The 20909-nt window shown below is 49.1% G+C and overlaps 1 protein-coding gene and 1 pseudogene across 1 annotated transcript in view; one reads left to right on the forward strand and one right to left on the reverse strand.

Moving 5' to 3' along the window:
• TCF7L1 (transcription factor 7 like 1) overlaps positions 1 to 20909 on the reverse strand; it is a 155095-nt gene that overhangs the window by 111408 nt on the left and 22778 nt on the right. The gene's annotated exons all lie outside the window — the stretch shown is intronic.
• On the forward strand, positions 6687 to 7917 carry LOC117033270 (ferritin light chain-like; annotated as a pseudogene).

Consider the following 20909-nt stretch of genomic DNA (forward strand, 5'->3'; position numbering starts at 1 on the left):
TGACAATTATCTGACTACTGTTTGCAGCATTCTTCCCCAGGCCTGAGATATAAAGATTGGACCAGGGATACCATCCATCGTAGGAACCTGAGTCTCAAATGGTTCACATCTGCACTAGCACGGGGAGAGAAGCAGAAATGGAAGAATGAACTCCAGTAAGGTTCTGCCTTCTTGAAAGGCACTAATGCCATAAGCTAAGTGTAAACCTCGGTTGACTTTCTCCACATATTTGAAACGCACTTTGAAATCTAGTATTTCAGGCAGAAATCAGGTGCCACCAGGATCTGTACTGCCTTTTTTAAATTGTGGCAGAGACAACGCCACTTTATTTTCCTCCTGGGCCCACAAAAGTACAACATTTCTCAGGCTCCCTTGGAGTTCGGTGGAGCCACTGTGACTGACATCTGCTCCCCGTCATCCCTCATCTCCTGGCTGGATGCAGAAGCTCCCACGGGGAGCTACGAAGCCGCAGTATAGTGGTTCTCAAGGTGCAGTCCCTGGACCGGCAGCCTCAGCAGCAGCTGGAACTTGTTAGAAATGCAAATTATCAGGTCCACTACTGTGGGAGTGGGGCCCAGAAATCTGTTTTAATAAGCCCTCGGGTGATTCAGTTACCTACTCAAAGTTGGGAACCACTGCTCCAGAAGATGGCTGGGCTTTTAGATGGAAACACCTGGGTCACTGAATGAACGGAGCGGCGCTACACACCTGTACTGGAGACAGGAGTAAACGTGTGCTGCGTGCAGCCATTTTGGGGGTCATTTTGTAAAGCAGGTATGTATTCCCAACGAAAACACTAATAATCACGGGGCTTCAGATCTAGTCCACTCTTTAGGGCCATTTCCCATCTGGGGTGTCCTAATGTCAAAGGCTGGCCAGAGCAAGTGCTCTGGAGAGCGGTGAGCTGGGGTTATTTTATCCCAGCTGTGACGGCCTGCACAGGAACCCTTTGTACCCACTCATTCATTCGTTCACAGTCTGGCTGGTATGTTAACAATGGGGGAAGCGGAAGTCACTGCAGGGCCAGGATCAGATAGCAGCCAGCTGCTGGTGTTAACACGTTCCTGCAGCCCTCCAGCCCTCCTGCCTGCCTCGGCTGCCTGGCACCCCAGGCCAGCCAGCACCTGCCTGCTTGTCAGTTAAGGGCGCCCAGAGCCTGCATCTGAGCCCTAATTCAGAGAGTATCAGGGACCCTGTGCCTGCAGCTCCTGCAGGCCAGCAGCTGGGGCTGCAAAACACATCAGATCCCTCCCTGGCTGTCCTGAGGCTTAGATGTCCATCTTTCCATCTGTGACACACAAGTTGAGTTTTGAGGGCCTTGTCTCTCCTTGCCATCTTTCCTTTTCCTCTCCAAATGAAATCCCACTGATTCCTCAAGCTCTCCCCCCACATCCTGCCGCTTCCACAAGTCCACTGACTGCTCCCTTCTCTGTGTCTGAGACTCTCAGTGTGGATTCAGACATCACAGGGCTCACCCCATGTGGGCTTTACACAAAGTCCTGCACCTCCCCATTAAAAGCCAGTTCTTGGGGACGGGGGCTGTGTTTTGCACACCCTCCACGTACCCTCAGCCTTGGCACCAGACGCGGGGAACTCACTAAATGCTTCTTAGTGATTGGTGAGTGAGGGACTTGGGAGGCCGGCGACACCCAGGTGAGCGACCTGTTGATACTGTACATACACCTGCAGGGCCAGTAAACCGAGATTTAAGACACAAAGACACAGACCAGTCACACACTTTGGCCCCAGACTTTCTCCCCCAAGCAGAGTTCCAGTCCCTCTCCTCTAGCCAGCCTCACGCCCCTATGATTAGTCAATCACAAAAAAGAACGCTTCCCCTTGGCTCTGGGAGCCACCTGGGGTTCCCTTGCTGTACTGAACTCTCTCCCCACCATATATTCTTTGTCCATGGGCTATTTATTTCCTTTGCTGTTATCCCCAGCAAGCAGGGCCCAGGCCCAGCACAGAAGCACACACAGCTCTGCAAGCCGCGCAGACCTGCTACCTTCCAAAGCAGGACCTTTCCCTGGGCAGTTTCATAGGATGTGGCTGACTTGCTTCCACTTAGTTCTTGGCCATACACCAGACTGGAAAAGGAACGAATTCCCCTACACCCTCCCCCGCCACCCCCCAAGCATGCTGGCCACTCCTGTTAGGCAGGTCTGCTCACCAGGTGCCCCGGCCTCTCTCAGGTGCCCCCTGCTCACCGTTCCTCTATCTTTTGTAAATCTCCTTTCAATCCCCCCAAATAAGCCCCAACCCTTAGGGCCACAGGGCAGCCTGCCTGGGAGATTTATGAAACCTGAAACCACCGTCCTCCCTCCCCTTTCTCTCCTTCCATCAGGAGAAACAGTAGACTCCCCGTCAGGCAGCAGCTATTCCGCATGCCAGCGGAAGGTGCGTGTCTGTCAGGAGGCCTTAGCAAGCTGGGACCTGGGGCTGCCTGGGAAGCGTGTGCTTCAGACCTGCAAATGAGGAGGCAGTCTAGCTACTTGTTATTTGCTGGCCATGTGGCCTTGAGCAAATCACAAAACCTCACAGCACCTCAGTTTCCCCACCTGTAAAAAGGGCTAGCAGGTACCAACCTAGGGCTGCTGTAAAGATTGCATGAGCAAATAAATTCAGACACTTGGAACAGCGCCCAGTGCACAGGAAACAATCCACAGGGGTCAGCTCTTACTCTGATTATGGTTATTCATTTCTCAAGCCTCACTTTAAGAGGTCACTAACCTGTGAAGAATGTGAAAGACAAAGAGTAGAGAGCCTTGTGAGCCAGAAGATGAAGGCCAAGGGGGAGTAGTCTCCATAACCACGACCTCCGAGGAGGAGCATCTGGAAAACTTCAGGATTACAACGCTGAGAGGAGCTCAGTCCTTTTCACTCCCTCAGCCAGGACCTGAGGCAAGGAGTAACTGACTACGCTGGCAGTGATGACCTCACACTTAGAAACCATTTAATTAAGCATTAGATTTAATTAAGTACTTATTCATTTCAAGGTTGCAGATTTATTTTTTTAAAACGAATGTATATATACTCATATATATGCATAATTTTTTTTTTGCATAAATTTTTTTGAGCTTGCAAATATTTTTCACTGATAAGCACCAGGAAGGGCATCTAGATGCTAACGAATATGACAGTCTGAGAGAAGGCCAAAGGACCTCTCTCCTCTGTGGGGACACAGGGGAGAGGGTCTCCAGGAAGACCTGCTGAAGGGGACAGCACGTGCAACAGACTGGCTAGAAGGGCTGCTGGCATCCTGCACAGAGCACACTGCATTGTCAGCAGGCAACAAAAACCTGGGACTTTTATAGCAGCCAAGGCAGAGGCGTGGTCCAGGCTGAGGAAACTGTGAGCAAAGGCTGCGGGGAGTGAACGTGTGTGGTGCAGGATGGCATCTGGGCTGGCCACTCTAGTCAACATGGAAGAAGGCAGTAGATCCGGGCAACTGTGCCAGCAAATGTCAGCACATGGACTCAGCAAACACTGTCCAGCTCCTACGACGGAATGGCAGGCCCTGGGGCCCCAGTGGTGAGCATGCCACGCGGGGTCCTGCCCAGGAATGTGGAGCAGACCAGCTGCCTGAGCCCCTCCCCCAGAGGTGCTGACTTAGCAGCTCTGGGCAAGCCCCCCTAAACATTGAATACTTTTAAAGCACCCCACATGATTCAGATACACATTTGGAAAACACCCATCTGGATCCATGTAAGTCAGGAGGGCCTGAATCCCTCAATCCCAACATGCCTCTAGAAGAGGAGGGTTTACGGCCTCGCATGAAAATACTCTGTAAACTGTAAAGTGCCCCACGAAAAAAGCATTATTATTATTGATATTGGATTATTATCCTGTCTTTGGACGGATGCGGCCTTTGGGTTGTTCTTCGTTACAAGGAGCCAGATTTGCACCCTGTGACACCCTTCCACCATCCAAGGCACACCTCTTCTTTCTCCCCCGAGCTCATCAAGTGCCATCTCCTCTAGTAAGGTTGAGGACCCCATGGCACCCTGACCACCCCCCACCCCCCACCAGCTCCAGGTCCCTTTGAAAGTCTGACCCAATATCCCCCAGGTGATGTGATGAGGGAGAGAACCCTGCAACCCCTCCAACAACCCTCTCCACCCGGCCCTGCTCCCCTCTGTCCTGGTGTCCGTTTCCCTCCTTCACAGGGGCAAGAGAGACTTTGGGAAGCCTCTATTTTCTCTATCAAAATGGCATCATGGGTCCAAAGCGTCAAGAGCACACTTAGAACAAAACTAAAAAGCCCACGTATTGTCTTCAGCTAAGTTTTTCAAACTCAATCAATCTTCCAGAGCTCAGGAAAGTCAGAGGGAATATTGTTTAGAAGAACAGAACATTAACTCTTTTTTTCATTCAGCATCTAATAATAGTTATGACACAAGAGAAAAGCTGTATTTCTTTCTTTCCAAAAAGGATATGAAATCTTTTTATGCCCTTACCATGGAAAACGCTTCGCTCGTCCAATCCCACAAGCTAAAGCTCAACCAACCAACAAAGCAGCAGGGCCCTCAGCCCTATTCTAATCCCTACACTGGGGGGCAGGTGACGGAAGGGTTCAGCAAAGGGCGGTGGGTGTGGGCAGGGCTAGGGAGCAGCTCTGGGACTGGGGTGAACTCTTGTCTATGCTGAAAACAAAATCAATTGTCCTTTGGACAATGGTTCTCTACCGCACTTACTGTGTTGGTTTTGGGGGTGAAGACGGGAACAAAGGCCCAAACCTGAGAGATGCCTGAGGACACAGGTTCTCAAAGTGCGGTCCTGGACCAGCATCGGCATTACCGAGAACTTGTTAGAAATGCACATCTCAGCACCCCCCCCCAGACCTACTGAATCAGCTCTGGGGTGCAGCCCGGCGGTGTGTTACCATGCCCTGTAGGTGATTCTCATGCATGTGAGAACCATTCCTCCAGCACTGAGGCACTGTTCCATTCCAACGAAAATCAGAAACTGTTCTGCGCCCAATGAGTAGGAAACAAACTCCAGGTGACCCCCATTTTATTTGAAAGGTCAACATCATTTTGAGTTCAAGGTGAGTGGCTCTATTGATTTTAACATGGCAGTAAAGGCGCCTATTCTCTTTTTGCTGTTACGGAGGAAAAGAAGACAAAGCCTGCAAAATAGGGGCGGCTTTGGAGGGAATGCAGCTCAGGGGTGTCTGAGTAACATCAGCTCAGCCTTCCACGACCCCTGCCTTTCCTCGCAGGGGCCCTGAAAGGCCCCACCCTAGCTGGTGTCCCCTATCCTTACCTTCGGTGAAACAGCCCCTTTCTCCTCCTATCCATCCTAATTGTCTCCTCCACCTGAACTCCACTCAACCACAACAGGCTGCTGCCAGGAGACCCAAACTCCAGCGCGGCCGGCTGAGGGCCCGCAGTGACCCCTAACTTGAGACACCTAAGACAAGAGTGTTTAAAATTGCAGCGCTGACCTTCTGTCTCCGTGGTTCTTAAAGCGCAGGCAGGACCGGTGGCAACTATGGCCAAGCCAGGGCTTTAGTGAGGCCACGGTGACCTTCACTTCTAGTGACTCAACTAGGCCTCAATTTCCCTATCTATAAAATGGACAAATATCTGGTAAGTGCTCATTAAATGTTAGCATTCTGGCCTGGAGAGAATGAATCGTCTGGGAGGGTGGGTGGAAGCATCTAGATGCTCAGATTCCAGCACCTACTGCCCTCCTACCCAGCTGCCCCTTCTCCCTCAACCCTCCCCGCCCACCACAGCCCCTTCTGTAATCTTGAGTGCATAGCAGGAGCTAATAAATGGAGTGGTTTAAGGGGAGAGAGGTGCAAGGAAGGAGTCTCATGAATGTTTAACTCTGGCAAAGGCAGAATCGATCAGTGATGGTATTTGAGGGGGAAGGAAATTGCTAAACAAAAGAAACTGTGTTTACTACCATGAAATGAAGCCAAGACAGTAACCAGCTAAGATGACACATAGAAAATTCTGAAAAGTATGGAAAAAGGGCACTGTTCTCTTTTTTCCTCTAAAAGATTAACATGGTTCAAAAACGTATTCCTTTCTTCTCTAAAGAACTCACTGCCCCACACATGGAGATGCTCCTGAGAGCATCAGAACGTGGCCCAAACTCACACCACTTCCTTCCCCCTCCTCGCAATGTCCCCCGCTTTCTCTCAGGGGTAGGGGACCACGACATCACTGATCTGTCTAGTGAGATCTAGTCAGTGTCACTGGTTAATAAATGAGGCTGTAACTGTCCACAGAATGAGGTGCAGCCATCCCAATGCTTACTGTAGCCCCAAGATATCTGTGTTCTTTAGTCTTCGATGTAAAGTACCTAGAACTGGGGAGAAATTGTTGTATAGTGAACGAAGAAACCACCAAAACTTTGTGTGTATACTCTGATTATAACTATACAAGGTGGAGTCATCAGAATAAAGACAAAGGGCATACTCAAAACAGGTTTGTTAGATGATCGGATTATCATCTTTTCTTTTTTATGCAATGTGGTAGATATTGACTTTACATTTTTAAATGAAAAACATATATATGTGGTAAACATATCAGGCTTCCCGGACCCACTGGTCTGCCTTTGCAACATGTAACTTGCCGAAAGCCATTCTTTTGCCCGGATGGTGAGGGGTGAGAAGGGCACAGCTCATGTGAGTACCAGTTACCCTGACACACCACGGCTTGACAGTCGGGAATATGGACGAGGATGCAAACTATCTAGAGGAAGGACTGCAGAGGGAGAACCGGAGAAGGTAATAGCTGAATATGAGGAAGAAACTTCCCCACAAGTGGAGTTGTCCGATATCAGAAGTAACCGCCAAGCCCTGGTCTCCTGACCATGCAGATGTATGGGAAGGGAGGTACTGAACAATCTTCCACCTGCAGGAACTGGTGGGCTCACGTGCTTCCAGATCTCACTTCCTAACACTACGTGCTACACGGTAAAAATGTGGTCAGCAGAGGATGGGAGCTTCAAACCCAGACCTCCCAGGGCCTGGACCACCACACCAGAGCCTCCAATCCAATCAGTGCTTCTTGGATGGGCTGGGATATGCGCAAGACAACTGGGGAGGGCCTCCAGGTGGGCTGCCTCCAGCCTTCTGCTCACCTGTGTATGCCCCACAGGTATCATTTTACACCTTTGCCATGAGGGGGAAAGGTAAAGAATGCCTCTCACCAAGCAAAGAGGAACAGAAAGCTTCCTACAAAAATGAGTTAACAGAGTGTCCTGGGCAGTCCTCTGGATCTGTCTCTTGCTTCAACAGTGTTTGGACAGACAGATGCCCCTTCTTCCAGCCTCCAATCACCCTCCAACCTCTTTTCAAGGCTCAACCTCAGGAACCAACTCAGCCATCCTCGGCCTCCAAGACCAGCCAACACTGTTTTTTGAGCTTAACTCCTTATTGCCGGACAACCAGGAGCTCCCACGTTTGTCAGGATTATTCCACCGAGGTGGAAGCCGCCCTCAACCACGTGGTCAACCTGCCTCTGTGGGCCTCCTACACCCACCTCTCTCTGGGCTTCTATTTCAACTGCGATGAGGTGGCTCTGGAGGGTGTGAGCCATGTCTTCTGAGAGTTGGCTGAGGAGAAGCGCGAGGGCGCCTTGCGCCTCTCGAAGATGCAAAACCAGCGTGGCGGCCCCACCCTCTTCCAGGACCTGCAGAAGCCTTCCCAAGATGAGTGGGGTAAAACTCAGGTTGCCATGGAAGCCACCAAGGTCATGGAGAAGAAGCTGAACCAGGCCCTTTGGGATCTGCATGCCCTGGGCTCTGCCTGCACAGACCCTCATCTCTGTGACTTCTGAGAGAACCGTTTCCTGACGAGGAGGTGAAACTCATCAAGAAGATGGGCGACCACTTGACTAGCCTCCGCAGGCTGGGCTGGGCCAGCATCTCTTCCAAAGGCTCACCCTCAAGCACGACTAGGAGCCTTTGGATCCCAGAGGCCTTTGAGGGGCCCTTCTGTGTCCCCTGGCATTGGGCTTCTGCCTGAGCATCTCCCCGAAACCACCCTGGAGCCCTCTCCCATGCCGTGTACCAAACTGAATCAATTAAGTAAGCTTTTTGCAGCCAAAAAAAAAAAAAAAAGAGCACATGTTTTATCATAAGAATTGTTCCATCTAGCCTTCCAATCTCTAACTTGGATTCTCAGAGATCCATCTGTCGATCACCTCTCTTTTTCTTCAGGAACAAAAAAGAGAGAGAGCGAGCGAGAGAGACCCGACCGACCGACTGACCTAAGCATGCCTGGTAACAGTGAGACAGAGAGACGATCCAAGCAAAATGAAAATGCTGAGGGCCTGCACAGAGATAGTCAAAAGTACTTGGTCACGCTTCCATATCCTGGCTCATGTTACAGCCAACTTTTGTTTACTGGTCTACGGATTCTCTTCCTGCCCTTCCCAGCTTCCTATTTTAATTTTCTTCTTTCTCTGGTCACTATTGTCTCAGCACACAATGGACACAGACAACAGAAGCAGTGAAAAAACTAAGTTACCTGCTAATGTTGATTACCTGATCCAGCTGGAAAACAGAGAATGACAAGCTGACAAAGAATGGGGCATACCTCATTGCTATTGACTTGGTTATCTCAAATCCCACCCCACCCCCCAATCCTAACTGTGATGGCTCAAGCCTGTGACCTGTAGGGAAGGAAACGGGAGTTCTCAAAGGTCCTGCTGAAGGAGGGCCGGGCACGGGTTGCTGTGCTGTGGAATTTACTCAGACGTGCATGGGTGGAAAGAAAATCCAGGGTTTAATTTTCGATCAAAATTCAGGTTATTTTTCAGCCAGTTCAACTATGCACTTTCAGGAATTAACAATGGGAAGTTAAAGCAGGATTCGAAATGATTTAAACCTGATCCCCCCTCTGAAGACCATTGTACAGCTGAGCAGGTGCCTCCATTCACACATTCCACCCTCTCCAGTTACATGGCAAAGGGCTCGCAACTCCCACACACCACGCCAGCCAGCATTCATAGAGAGCCCACTGTGTGCTGCACTGGGCGGGCCCAGGGACAGGAACATTACAAGACATTGTCTGTGCCGAGTCACAGTTACGGTTTGGTTCAGGCCATAGGACAACATCAAAGCAGTAAAACCACACGTATAAACAAGAAAATGTACACTTACACACAGTGACAGTTTGAGGTGGTAATGTCTGAGGAGCTGGCCTAACATCAGGGTCCTGAGGAGGAGGTGGGGTTGGGCAGGGACTGGAAGTGGCCGTAGAAGAAGTCCAGGGTGCCCAGCAGGGACATCAAGATGGGGAAAGCCGGGGGTCCCAAATCAGATTGTGAAGAAGTAAGTGGGGCGGGAAGTGGAGACTGGGGAGGAGGAGAGTTCAGATGCGACTCACAAGTCAGAGGAAAGTTAACACTTTGATCATCTCACACATTGCACACTGGTGCACAAAGGCCACCACCGAAGTGGGAAAGGTCCACGCTCGGAGTGGACAACAACGGCTAGATGAGAAGTCTGCCTCTTTGCAGATCTTCACACCCACCTGGGAGGTGGCAACATCAGCTCCATTTTAAGAGTGAGGAAACCCTTTAGCATCAAGCCCTTCGTTACGTTTCAAAATGGCTCAGTGGTAGCCGGAAAGTAGAAAGAACCCGTTAAATGTTCTTTAAGGAATGGATGAATAAAACAAAATGTGGCACTCATACAGTGGAATATTATTCAGTTACAAAAAGGAATGAGGCACTGGTCCATGCCACACCATGGACGAACCCTGAATACATGCTACTACATGAAAGAAGGCAGACACGACAACCACATACTGCATGATTCCATTTATAGGAAACATCCAGAACAGAGAAAGAAATTAGATTAGTGGGTGCCAAGGGTTGGGGGGCGGGGAGGATGGAGAGCGACTACTTACAGGGTGATGAGAACATACCAGATTTATATAGTGGTGATGGTTGCACAACTCTGGGAATATACTAAAAACCACTAAGTTACCTTCAAAAGGATGAATTCTTTGGTATGGGAATTATATCTCAATAAAGCTGTTATTTAAAAAACTGGCTTGATGGGAGTTTTCTAAATACATTTGCTAGCTGCCTATTCTCATATGGAAGGTATATACATATATATATATATGTATATGTATTTTTTTTTTTAAGATTTTTTATTGAGGAAGGGAAACAGGACTTTATTGGGGAACAGTGTGTACTTCCAGGCCTTTTTTCCAAGTCAAGTTATTGTCCTTTAAGTCTTAGTTGTGGAGGGCGCAGCTCAGCTCCAGGTTCAGTTGCCGTTTTCTAGTTGCAGGGGGCGCAGCCCACCATCCCTTGCGGGAGTCGAACCGGCAACCTTGTGGTTGAGAGGACGCACTCCAACCGACTGAACCATCCAGGAGCTCAGCGGCAGCTCAGCTCAAGGTGCCGTGTTCAATCTTAGTTGCAGGGGGTGCAGCCCACCATCCCTTGCAGGACTCGAGGAATCAAACCGGCAACCTTGTGGTTGAGAGCCTACTGGCCCATGTGGGAATCGAACCGGCAGCCTTCGGCGTTAGGAGCACCGAGCTCCAACCGCCTGAACCACTGGGCCGGCCCTGGAAGGTATATTTGATTCAACTTAATCAAATTCAAGGCCATCATTTTAATTATCAATCAATAGGCACTATTGATAATAATGTGCTATTGAAAATAATGTGCCCCTCACTGAAGTGCTGCTGAATATCCCCGGACGGTGCCCTTGTTTGGTTTCTGTCTCCTGCCTCCAGTGCTCACTGTCAGGCTGTCGGCAACACCTACCTGCCTCCCCTCCCACACCTCAGCTGTGCTAGTGCAGGTCCATGCTCGTGTCGATGCTCAGAACAAATCGTGTCAATCAGGCACCTGGGTGAGGCCCCTCACCCAGATAACTTTGTTATCTTCATTTTCCGTTTGAAAAGGAAGATTTATTTCAAAAGCTTCGTTTTTCTCTGGAAACAAGGTTTGTGTGGGGAAACAGGCACATTGGGATTTACGGAATAAAGCAGGGAATGAAGCGGGCTGGGTTTTAAATAGGGTGGTCAGGGAAGGCCTCACTGAGGAGGTGACAATCAAACCAAAGGAGGGGAGGAAATGAGTCACACAGTTACAGGGAAGGATGTTCTAGGTAAAGGGAACACAGAACAAGTGCAAAGGCCCTGAGACAAGAGCGTGCCACACGGGTTTGGGAACAAGACGCACGTGTAGAACAAAGTAGGTGAGAGATCAGAGGCCAGAGGGGTCGTAGGGAAGTCAGTTCAGGTAGGAAGAACACTGGCTCGTTCCCTGGCTGAGAGGAGCCGGACTACCCATTCCCTCATTATTACCTCAACGTCCCCTGGTTACCAGAAGATTATCTGGCGCCTGCCACCCAACAACCCTGTTGGGTGCACTCAGCGGGACACACGGCTGAGCAGCTGAGCGTGACCTGAGGTAGGAAGTACCGTGTGGGTCTCCTGGTGGATCCATGACTGGGATTTGCCTTTTGGAGGCAACATCAAGGAGGCATTTCAAACAGGTTGTGAGACACAGCACTGCCCACCTCATCGGACGTTCCAAGAAAGCACATGGGAACAGTGAAGACTGAGGAAGGGGTCTCCCCAAGGTACTACCAGGACTCAAGCAGTGAGAAAGGACACATGTTAGAGTAAGGGGGACGAGGGGACGGGTATCACAGTAGGATAAAAACAGCAGCTACTGAGTACCAGAGACACTCAACATGTGTGACCTCAGGCTTTACAATAATCTGGCGACGGTGACGTTCCAGTCCCCACACTGCAGGTGACAAGGCAGGGACTTGGGAAGGCCCCGTGATGTGGCCGAAGCTGCAAAAGGAGCAGGAGGGTGATGCCCGACGTCAAGCCCAGGCTGGCCTCATCTCATGTCTATCAGTCCAATCACCTGGAACTGCCAGATCAGCAACTATTTCTGAACTACAGAACGGCAGCTTCCTCTGGACCATACAGAGGGGCCGGGACTCCCGGTATTTACCCACAACAGAAGCTCTGCAGGTCCTCCATGAGGCAGAACTTCTCATTCAAGTCTGGGCCTTGGGAGTCGGCAGCACACACAGCAGTTTCCGAGCCCGGCTGTCGTCAGAACCCCCCAGGAGTTCTTCCCAATTCCCAGTCCTGGCCTCTCTGGGTCAGAATATCCAGGGGTGAAGTCCAGCAATCTGCATTTTATAATGCCCACCCTGCCCCACATCATTCTGACACAATCTTTCCCCAAAGAAGGTCTGAAAAACCAACTACCTCACTATTGTTTTGGCAAGTAGAAACAAAACTAATTTCAAGGTGCACATTTTCTGAAATGTCCCCAGGCAGGAAAATCCACGGTAATTCTCTATCCACAGGCCGCTTGCACGCTCCCTGCTGAGGGTCCGGTGGGGGAACAACGGCAGAAGAGAAGCTACCTCCCTGTGTGCTGGCTTCCTGCACAGGCGCAAAAAATGAATTTTCAAGGGCTCCACTCAGGGCAAGTTCCTGAGCACCATTTTTCTTTCTAGAGACATTCAGTACTGAGGTCTGTATGAGAGAGAAGCTGCTCCAGTTACAGACGGAGGTGGCAAGAATCAGACAGAGCTCTCTCGTTTACAGGAAGGGAAGTGTGGAGAGCAGCAGGAAGACCAAGGCAAAAATAACCGAGGAGGAGCTACTAACTCTTAGTGGAAATCCTGGCTTGTTTCAGAACAGGGTTTGATGGCAGCCAGAACAACGCATGATTTGGCACTAAAATCATCAGCAGTTATTTGCTTCTTTTTTTTTTTTTTCACTGTCTCAACTTTCTATGTTGCTCAATTTTCTTTTGATGAATATGTATGACTACCCCCTCCACCCCCCACCAAACTGCCGTACTCTAACAGTCAGGTTGCTCACTTTGTTGAAAATGCTAGATTTGATGCTTCTGAAAAGGACGGCCACCTATGGACACATGGTGTCTGCCCCAACCCTAAGACAGACAGCGAGTCAGCTCCTCTCTTCACACCAAAGGAAAGGCGGTGTAGACATCTCCGTTCACTGGCTGAGGGAGTCCTTCCAGAGTTAGCAAATGGTTGGCCCTTTGGTTAGCAAATGGTCGGCCCTTTGGTTAGCAAATGGTCAGCTACCTCAACTTTCAGTTATAAGAATATATTGTTCTCTGTTTCCAATTCTGATTTTTCAGTTATCTCAAAATGAGTTTAACTATCTCACACTCAAGTAAAATCTAAGCATTCTCTGCAATATCTTCATTGTCAGCCCCTTGCATTCCAGGTTAATGACTATGAATCAGGGAGCCTGTAGTTATAAATTCCAACCTACTTTAAAAGAGTGCAGAATAAGGACCCAGAGCTGTCTGGCACTTCATAATGGGAGCTGGCTGCATCCATCACTCTGCTGGCCTGATGGAACATATACTGGGTGCCCACCATGGACAAAATATACGAGGTCTGACAATTAAGTTCACAAACTCATCCTAGAAAAAGTGCTACATACCTCACTGCTGAATATCACTACAGTCACCTTCGAAGTACTCCCCTTGGGAAGCTATGTACCGATGCCAAAACCTAGTCCACCCTTCAAAGCAATTTTGGAACTCTTTTCCTGGAATGGCCATCAGAGCTGTCATCGTATTACCCTGAATGTCATCAAAATGTCTTCCTTTATCTTTGGGTAAGGAAAGATATCGCTGGGGGCCAGATCAGGTGAGTAGGGAGGGTGTTCCAATACAGTTATTTGTTTACTGGCTAAAAACTCCCTCACAGACTGTGCCGTGTGAGCTGGTGCATTGTCATGATGCAAGAGCCATGATTGTTGGTGAAAAGTTCAGGCTGTCTAACTTGTTCGGGCAGCATTTTCAGCACTTCCAAATATAATAGTAAACATGGTTAACTGTGTATCCAGTTAGTACAAATTCATAAAGAATATCTCTCTGATATCCAAAAAAAGGTTAGCTACATTGGTACAAGTCTGTGAACTTCATTGTCACACCTCGTATAGCACAGAGTCCCTGTCCTCCCTCTTGTTAGGAAAACAAGGGCTACACACAGAAACAATAGGGAACTACACAATATGCTTTGTCTTGTTCATTAAACACATACAGATAAGAAATATACGGGAGTGATAAGACAACACCATGATACAACAAACCAATTGTATTCGATTGTGAGGTACACAGGAGAAAATGTGACAGTGGGTTAACGTGGACTTCAGATCATCGAAGCCAGTGTTGTGAGAAAAGGGTCAGAATGTTGTGGGGTGGAGTCTGGAAGGGAAGCAGATGCACACTCGTGTGGGGAAGGGGTAGGTTTAGAGCCTGTTGAATGATGGGATACATCCAACTGGATGAGGCCGGATGTGGGAGGCCTGGAGAATCAGGTAGGGAAGCTTAGACTTGGCATGTGAAGTGAAAGGGAGCAATGGCTGCTTCCCTAGACATGAAGCTGTAAGATGATGGTGTTTTTGGAAGATGGAACCCGTATGAAAGGGCAGGGTGAGCTGAATGCAGGAAATGGAGGCAGGATGTTATCTCAATTAGATTTCGGTCTCGGGATGGTGGCAACTTTGGCCCTCTGCCACAAGTTTAGTTTCAAAAATTATATTTACAAATGGATTTGAAGCCCTCCTCTGACACCCTGCCCAGGTCTGCAACTCCTAGGTGTTGTCTAAACCCCAGCGTTGCCAGTTAGTGGACGGTGCTCATACTTGGCAGCTCCCAATTCTCTGCCCCTGTGCTGGTCTCCTCATTTGTGACCTGGGTTCACAGAGTCCCCCTGGAGCCCCCTCAGGGGCTGTGGGGCCTACCTGTCTAAACCATCATTCCCTCTGCATCTTCAGTCTGTGTTCCAGCACTTATCCTTGGTCTTGTATCATGTACTTGCTCTTCCCACCAGGCAGCCCCATGTTGCTGCAATCAGCCAAGAGAAGAGGGGAGAAGCGGAGAGTATGATTGCAGGTATGGAGCAGGGTGTTATCTCTGACTATAAAGTTTAGGTACCTTGCTGAAACTCTTAACCAAAGCAACTGGAAAAACCAGCAAACGAAAAATGAAGCCACATGTGCACCACCATCCGCAAACGGGTAACGCCCAGGCACAGTAAAGCACCATTATCCTGCGTGCTTGGGGACTGCAGAGTTCCACGTAGTCAGATGTCTGACTAACTACGAGGGGCCAAAACTCAATAAACACATGACTGGCTTTGGGAAAAAATCCGCACCTTAGTTTCACGTGTGCTCTGGGATTTGTATCAAGTTTCTTCCCTTCCACCACCGGGATCAGGCAGCAGAGCTGCTGCTATCATTCCCATCCTGCATCTGGAAGCCAGGCCCAACAGAGTGGGTACGCAGCACCGTCAGTTCAGGGGTGCAGGGAAGGATGGGCAGGTCCCCCGGGCACCCTTTCCCACAATGCTCACCGCATCTGCTCAGGTCCAGCTGGGGTGTCACTATTCCTTACCTGTCTCCTCATCCCCATGAGGCCTCGAGCCCTTCTCTGAACCCGAGTTGGCTGCTGCCTTTGTTCCTTGCCTCGCTCTTGCTTTTGACTCCCCCTTCCCAACCCAGAGAAACACTGCTCCCCAGCCCTCGACCCAGGACACTTTCCTGCATAGTGTGAGCGCCACCACCATCTAAGGCTGCTGCAGCAGCAGGGCTCCAGATCCAGACTGGACCTTATGAGTGGCAACCACACCTGGCGCCAGAGTCCAAATGCACCCCAGGCCTATGAACACATGAAATCAGGAGGCTGACGGACAGTGTTCTGATTAACAGAACAATTGATGATAACTCACTATCCTATGTGCCTCACACCCAAGTTTAAAAAATATGTTCTGAAAACAGTTCTGTATTTTGATTGTGGGGGTGGCTGCACAAATCTCTGATAAAACTGCATAGAAGTGTACAGACACATGCGCAGTGAAGCCATGTGGAAAACGGTGGGAACTGAATAAGGTCTGTAATCTAGCTAACAGTAATGTACCAATGTCCTAGTTTTGATATTGAGCTTGAGCTATATAAGACGTCACCATATGGGAAACTGTGGGAAGAGTTCCCAGGACTCTTATGTACTATTTTTGCAACTATCTTATGAGTCTAATTATTTCAAAAGAAAAGTAAAAAGCAAACAAAAGCCAAAAACAAACAAACAAACAAAAAAACCCCCAAACCCATAAACCTAATCATCTATATTCAGATCATTTTCACACCCACCAGGGCCTGTGAGCTGGCACCATTATGCATTTTTCCAGGCCATCTGGAACTGGTCCTCTGAGTCCAGCTTTCGTTTCCAACACAGGCAGCTCAGGCACCAGTGCAAGGCTTACACATTTCCAGGGTAACCAAGAAAAGCACATCCCAGTGCATCTGGCTTTGAGAGGAGTAGGTGGTCACTTTGCCAAAAGCCCCTCTTGGAAGCCCCACTCGTTGGAGACTGATTGGCCAGAGATGGGGACCAGCTTTGGCTGGAGGGCAGATTTAAGGCTGGCTTTTTCCTAAAATGCCTACCTAATCTTTGACGTCTTTGAAAAGAAGATGAGTCCAAGTCCATGGGAGTACACGTGCATCACAAACACACATACACAAGTGCACACGCACACAATATATGCATACACACTCATACATATACACATACGTACATACACATACACACCTGCACACACATATGTGCACACACACAGCTTAGCCCCAAGGGGCCAAAACTAAATTACAAATATTAACTAAGTCTGTGATTATCAAGACTAATCTAGAATTCTTTCCATTTATAAGAGTTACCCACCCACTAGGGGCAGGAAGGGGTCATTGCAAACACAAAGCCAGGCTTCCTCTGCAGTGCCACAGACCCCCGTGGCAGCCTGGGGAAGCCGATGGGTGCCCCTCAGAATGCTATTAAATGCACAAATTAAGTACACAGTATTGCAAAGGAAACCAACTACAGTAACATGCTGTTATCAAAATGTTTAAAAAATGTTTGCTGTGGTAATATATAATTAACATATTATGTAAGACCTAGCGGTACGTTTCATAAGCACCTTAATTCTGAAGTAGTGATGAGAACAATGACATTTTGAGACGTCCACGACGACTCTTCGTGTGTTGTAAAAGCAAAGCTCAGCAATTCCTGTTGGTGGCCATCACACCTACTGCTAATAGTATGGTTTGTTGTCTACATCCAAAATGGAAGGAAACGCAGAATTTCAGTTAGTAAAAATTAAATGTAATTTTTCCCGTCTAAGTTTTTTGGAGCCCCACCCCCCCACCCCGAATTCTGCCTGGGGGTGAACGCATGTAAGAGGCTCTGGAGTGAGCAGTTGATACACAACTTGCATGGCTGTACACTGATTCCTCTCCGCACGGTGCCACCTCCTCACCTTTCTGCCCAGAGGTACATTCCAGAGAGGCCCACCACACACACAGGCCCTCACTGGGTTTCACCCATCCCCTCAAACGTACGTTGAACAGTAGCACCTGACTCGGCCCTTTATCTTGGGCAGGGGAGGCCCACGCTGTGGCTCCCCTTTCCTTTCCGTCTCTTAGCGGCTCCTGCTACGGTGAGGAAATTAGGGGAATTATACCCATACCGGGGGGAGCCTGAACATAAAGTATCATCCTCCAAGTGTCCCCAGAACCAGGGAACAGATGTCAGTCTGGTGGCAAGTTAGGGCTGCACGCCAATGAGCAAGCAGCCCGGGGCGTAGGTGTAAAGGAAAAAACAGTCTGTGGCTCCACTCATTAATGCGACAGTTAAGGTGGGCAACTTGGATGGTACAAGAAAAAGGTGGAATTGTATGCCCCCCCAAAAGATATGTTAACCCCTCAGTACCTCCGATTTGACCTTATTTAGGGTCTTTACAGACGGAATCAAGGTAAAATGAGATCATTAGAGTGGGCCCTAACTCAATGACTGGTGTCCTCATAAAAGGGGGAACCTGGACACAGACACATACAGAAGAAAGCAGGTGTGAAGAAACAGGGAGAAGACCGAGGAGAGGGGTCTGGAACACATCCTTCTCTCACAGCCCTCAGCCAGAACCAACCCTGTGGACATCTCGGTTTCAGACCTCCAGTTTCCAGGCTGTGAGACAATACATTTCTGTTGTTTAAGTCACCCAATTAGTGGCACTTTGTTACAGCAGCCCTAACAAATTAATACAAAATTCAAAGTCAAATAATATGGCCTGAGAAAAAGATCTTAATTCAGAGCCCATCACACCCTGTCTCCTTATGTTTGCCACTAATCAGTGTAAAATTAAATTCTGTTCCATCTGCTTCTGGCCTCTGGGCAAGAGGGATGGTCAGCGGCCAGTTCTGTTAGACGACAACAGGACAGTGGAGGGGCTTAGAGAATCCAGGGTGCACTGTGGGCAACTCCACGGTCTCACTGTGGAGCCATCACCCCACCAGGCAGGGACCTTCTTAATCCTTTCATTCAAATGTTCAGCAAGGAGGAGCTGAACAGTGCTTCACAAACTTGGCAGCATATCAAGAAGCCCCTGGGGAGCTGTAAGAAAATTCCACCCAAGCATGAGCCCCACCCCAGACCAGCTGGATCAAAATCTCTAGGGGTGGGGGCTGGGCATGAGCATTTTTAAAAGCTCCCCAGATGATTCTAATGTGCAGCCAGGGTTGACAGCCACTGAACCCTGTGACCTTTGAGGGCCTTCCCTTCTCAGAATTCGGGAAGAGAGCATTTTGTGTTTATCTTAGAGGTTCTCAGGAGCGTGCTGGGCGCTGTCTCAGTCTTGTTTCCTACAGGTCCAGTCTACAGCGGCCTGTATTGGGTATGAGTGCAGGAGTAATTCTCATGAACAAACAGGGTAGTGGCGAAGACGAGACAGAAGTAAAGCATCCATTCAGTAAGCTTTGGTTACGAAGCTCCTAGTGCCAGGTACTCCAAGATGACCTAAACCTCCAGAAGCTCACAGTCTCGTGCCAGAAACAAGCTGACAGCTGTTAAAGTGAGAAGCACCACAACTGAGGTCCATATAGGAGCAGAGAGCCAAGCCACCACCCCACAAGGCAAGAGGTGACCCCAGAGATGATCTTAAAGGAGAAACAAGAATGTCTTCCATGGGGACAAAAGAGTATGGGGAGGCTTGATCCATGATAGACTGAAATGATTTTGTTCAGCTAGAAATAGAGATGGTATGTCGGCAGAGACCAAGAAAACATGAGAACCACGGCTCTGTGAATCTGGTCTTTAATCTGGTATTTAACAAGAGGTGGCCTGGTTTGGGTAAGGCAGTGGCCGACATTCTCTGACCTTCCAGCTGAGATAGGCTTCTGCTTGTATCTGCAAAACAGCCTCCAGACCCCACTGCTGCCCAAGGTGGAGGGTCTAAATCCTAGCTCTGCACCAACTTTTACAAGGGAGTTTTTTTTTTTTTTTTTTTATTGGGGAACAGTGTGTTTCTTTCCAGAGCCCATCAGCTCCAAGTCATTGTTTTTCAATCTAGTTGTGGACGGCGCAGCTCACTGGCCAATCCAGGAATTGAACCAGCAACCCTGTTGTTAAGAGCTCGTGCTCTAACCAACTGAGCCATCCGGCTGCCCTACAAGAGAACTTTTAATTAATACATGTTCTGGGGCCCTACAACCTAGAGATTCTGGGTACAGGGGTTAGGCCTAGGTACTTAAAAAAAGGAAAAAATGGAACCAAGCAATTCTGATGGGCCAGTAATTCTCAACCTTTGGGGCACCTCCCAGCTTTGATCTCCAAACCTGATTCTGAGGGCAGTTTGCAGGCCTGTGGCCCACCACTGGTTGGCCTTGCCGGGCCTGCCTGAGACCTTCAGCCTCCATCTCCTAGGTAAGGCTGCTCACCTGGCTACCACCACAGGAGGCTTACCTCCAGGAGCCTGAGTTCTCCCTGGAAGGACCCAGCCAGGCCCAGCATTGCTCCAGCTATGGCTTTTGCTCTCCGGCCAGGGTCCTGGCACCAACCTGGCCAAGGTGCCGGCCTCAGAGTGCAGGCCCCACCATGAGCTACCTTGTTTCCCCAAAAATAAGGCCTAGCCAGACAATCAGCTCTAATGCGTCTTTTGGAGCAAAAATTAATATAAGACCCGGTTGGTCTTGTATTGTTATGCCATGTTATGTTATGTTATATTATACTAGGTTTTACAGTAAAATTAGACTGGGTCTCATATTAATTTTTGCTCCAAAGACACATTAGAGCTGATTGTCCAGCTAGGTCTTCTTTTCAGGGAAATACGGTAATCACCACAAACCCTCAGCGCGCAGTGTGGAAAATCATTGTCACCCATTCGCACAGACTTAGCACGCACAAGGGTACAAACAGGGACTTCTTTTATGCCCCACGTGCTTCACGCGTTAACCTGGCTCCCCAGACTGAAGACCACCACGGAGGTGCATTCATCCTCTGCACACAGCTTGCAGCTTCATTCCCTTCCTCTTAAGTCAACTATCTGCTCCCAGAGGCAGGAGGGGCAAGCGCCGGGCTCCAGGGAGAGCTCCACACGCAGGGAACCAGCCCCACCTACCCAGGTGCACCTCCCTTTGCTCACAGCTCAGAACCCAGCTTCTCACCCACAAGAAACGAGTCTTTAGATTGACTTCTGTTCCCTCTCACCAGGGCCAATCACTTCTAGTGCTGGCACCGAAAACCAAGCACCCAAATCACATTTTATAGACTTTATTTACCCTAAAAAACATCCCGAGTTCACTCACGCATCCAAACCACAAGAGAATCTGAAAATTTACCCGGAAATTGGGCAACTGCAACATATCCTGGAGACTCTGAAGTCGACACTTCATTAAATGAACAAAATGTCTCTCCTGAGTCGAATGTCAGGAAGACGTGGGCAGGGGAAATAGATTTTTTTCTGAGGGCAAAGTGGATGGTAAATCCTTAGCTAGATGGACGCTGGCATATGTCCCATATCCAGCCCAGTAGGGGTATCTGTGGGCTGATGGATCACGTGTGTGGACCTCACTTGTCCACATG

This window comes from Rhinolophus ferrumequinum, chromosome 13 (assembly GCF_004115265.2).
Source record: "Rhinolophus ferrumequinum isolate MPI-CBG mRhiFer1 chromosome 13, mRhiFer1_v1.p, whole genome shotgun sequence".
Taxonomy (NCBI): domain Eukaryota; kingdom Metazoa; phylum Chordata; class Mammalia; order Chiroptera; family Rhinolophidae; genus Rhinolophus; species Rhinolophus ferrumequinum.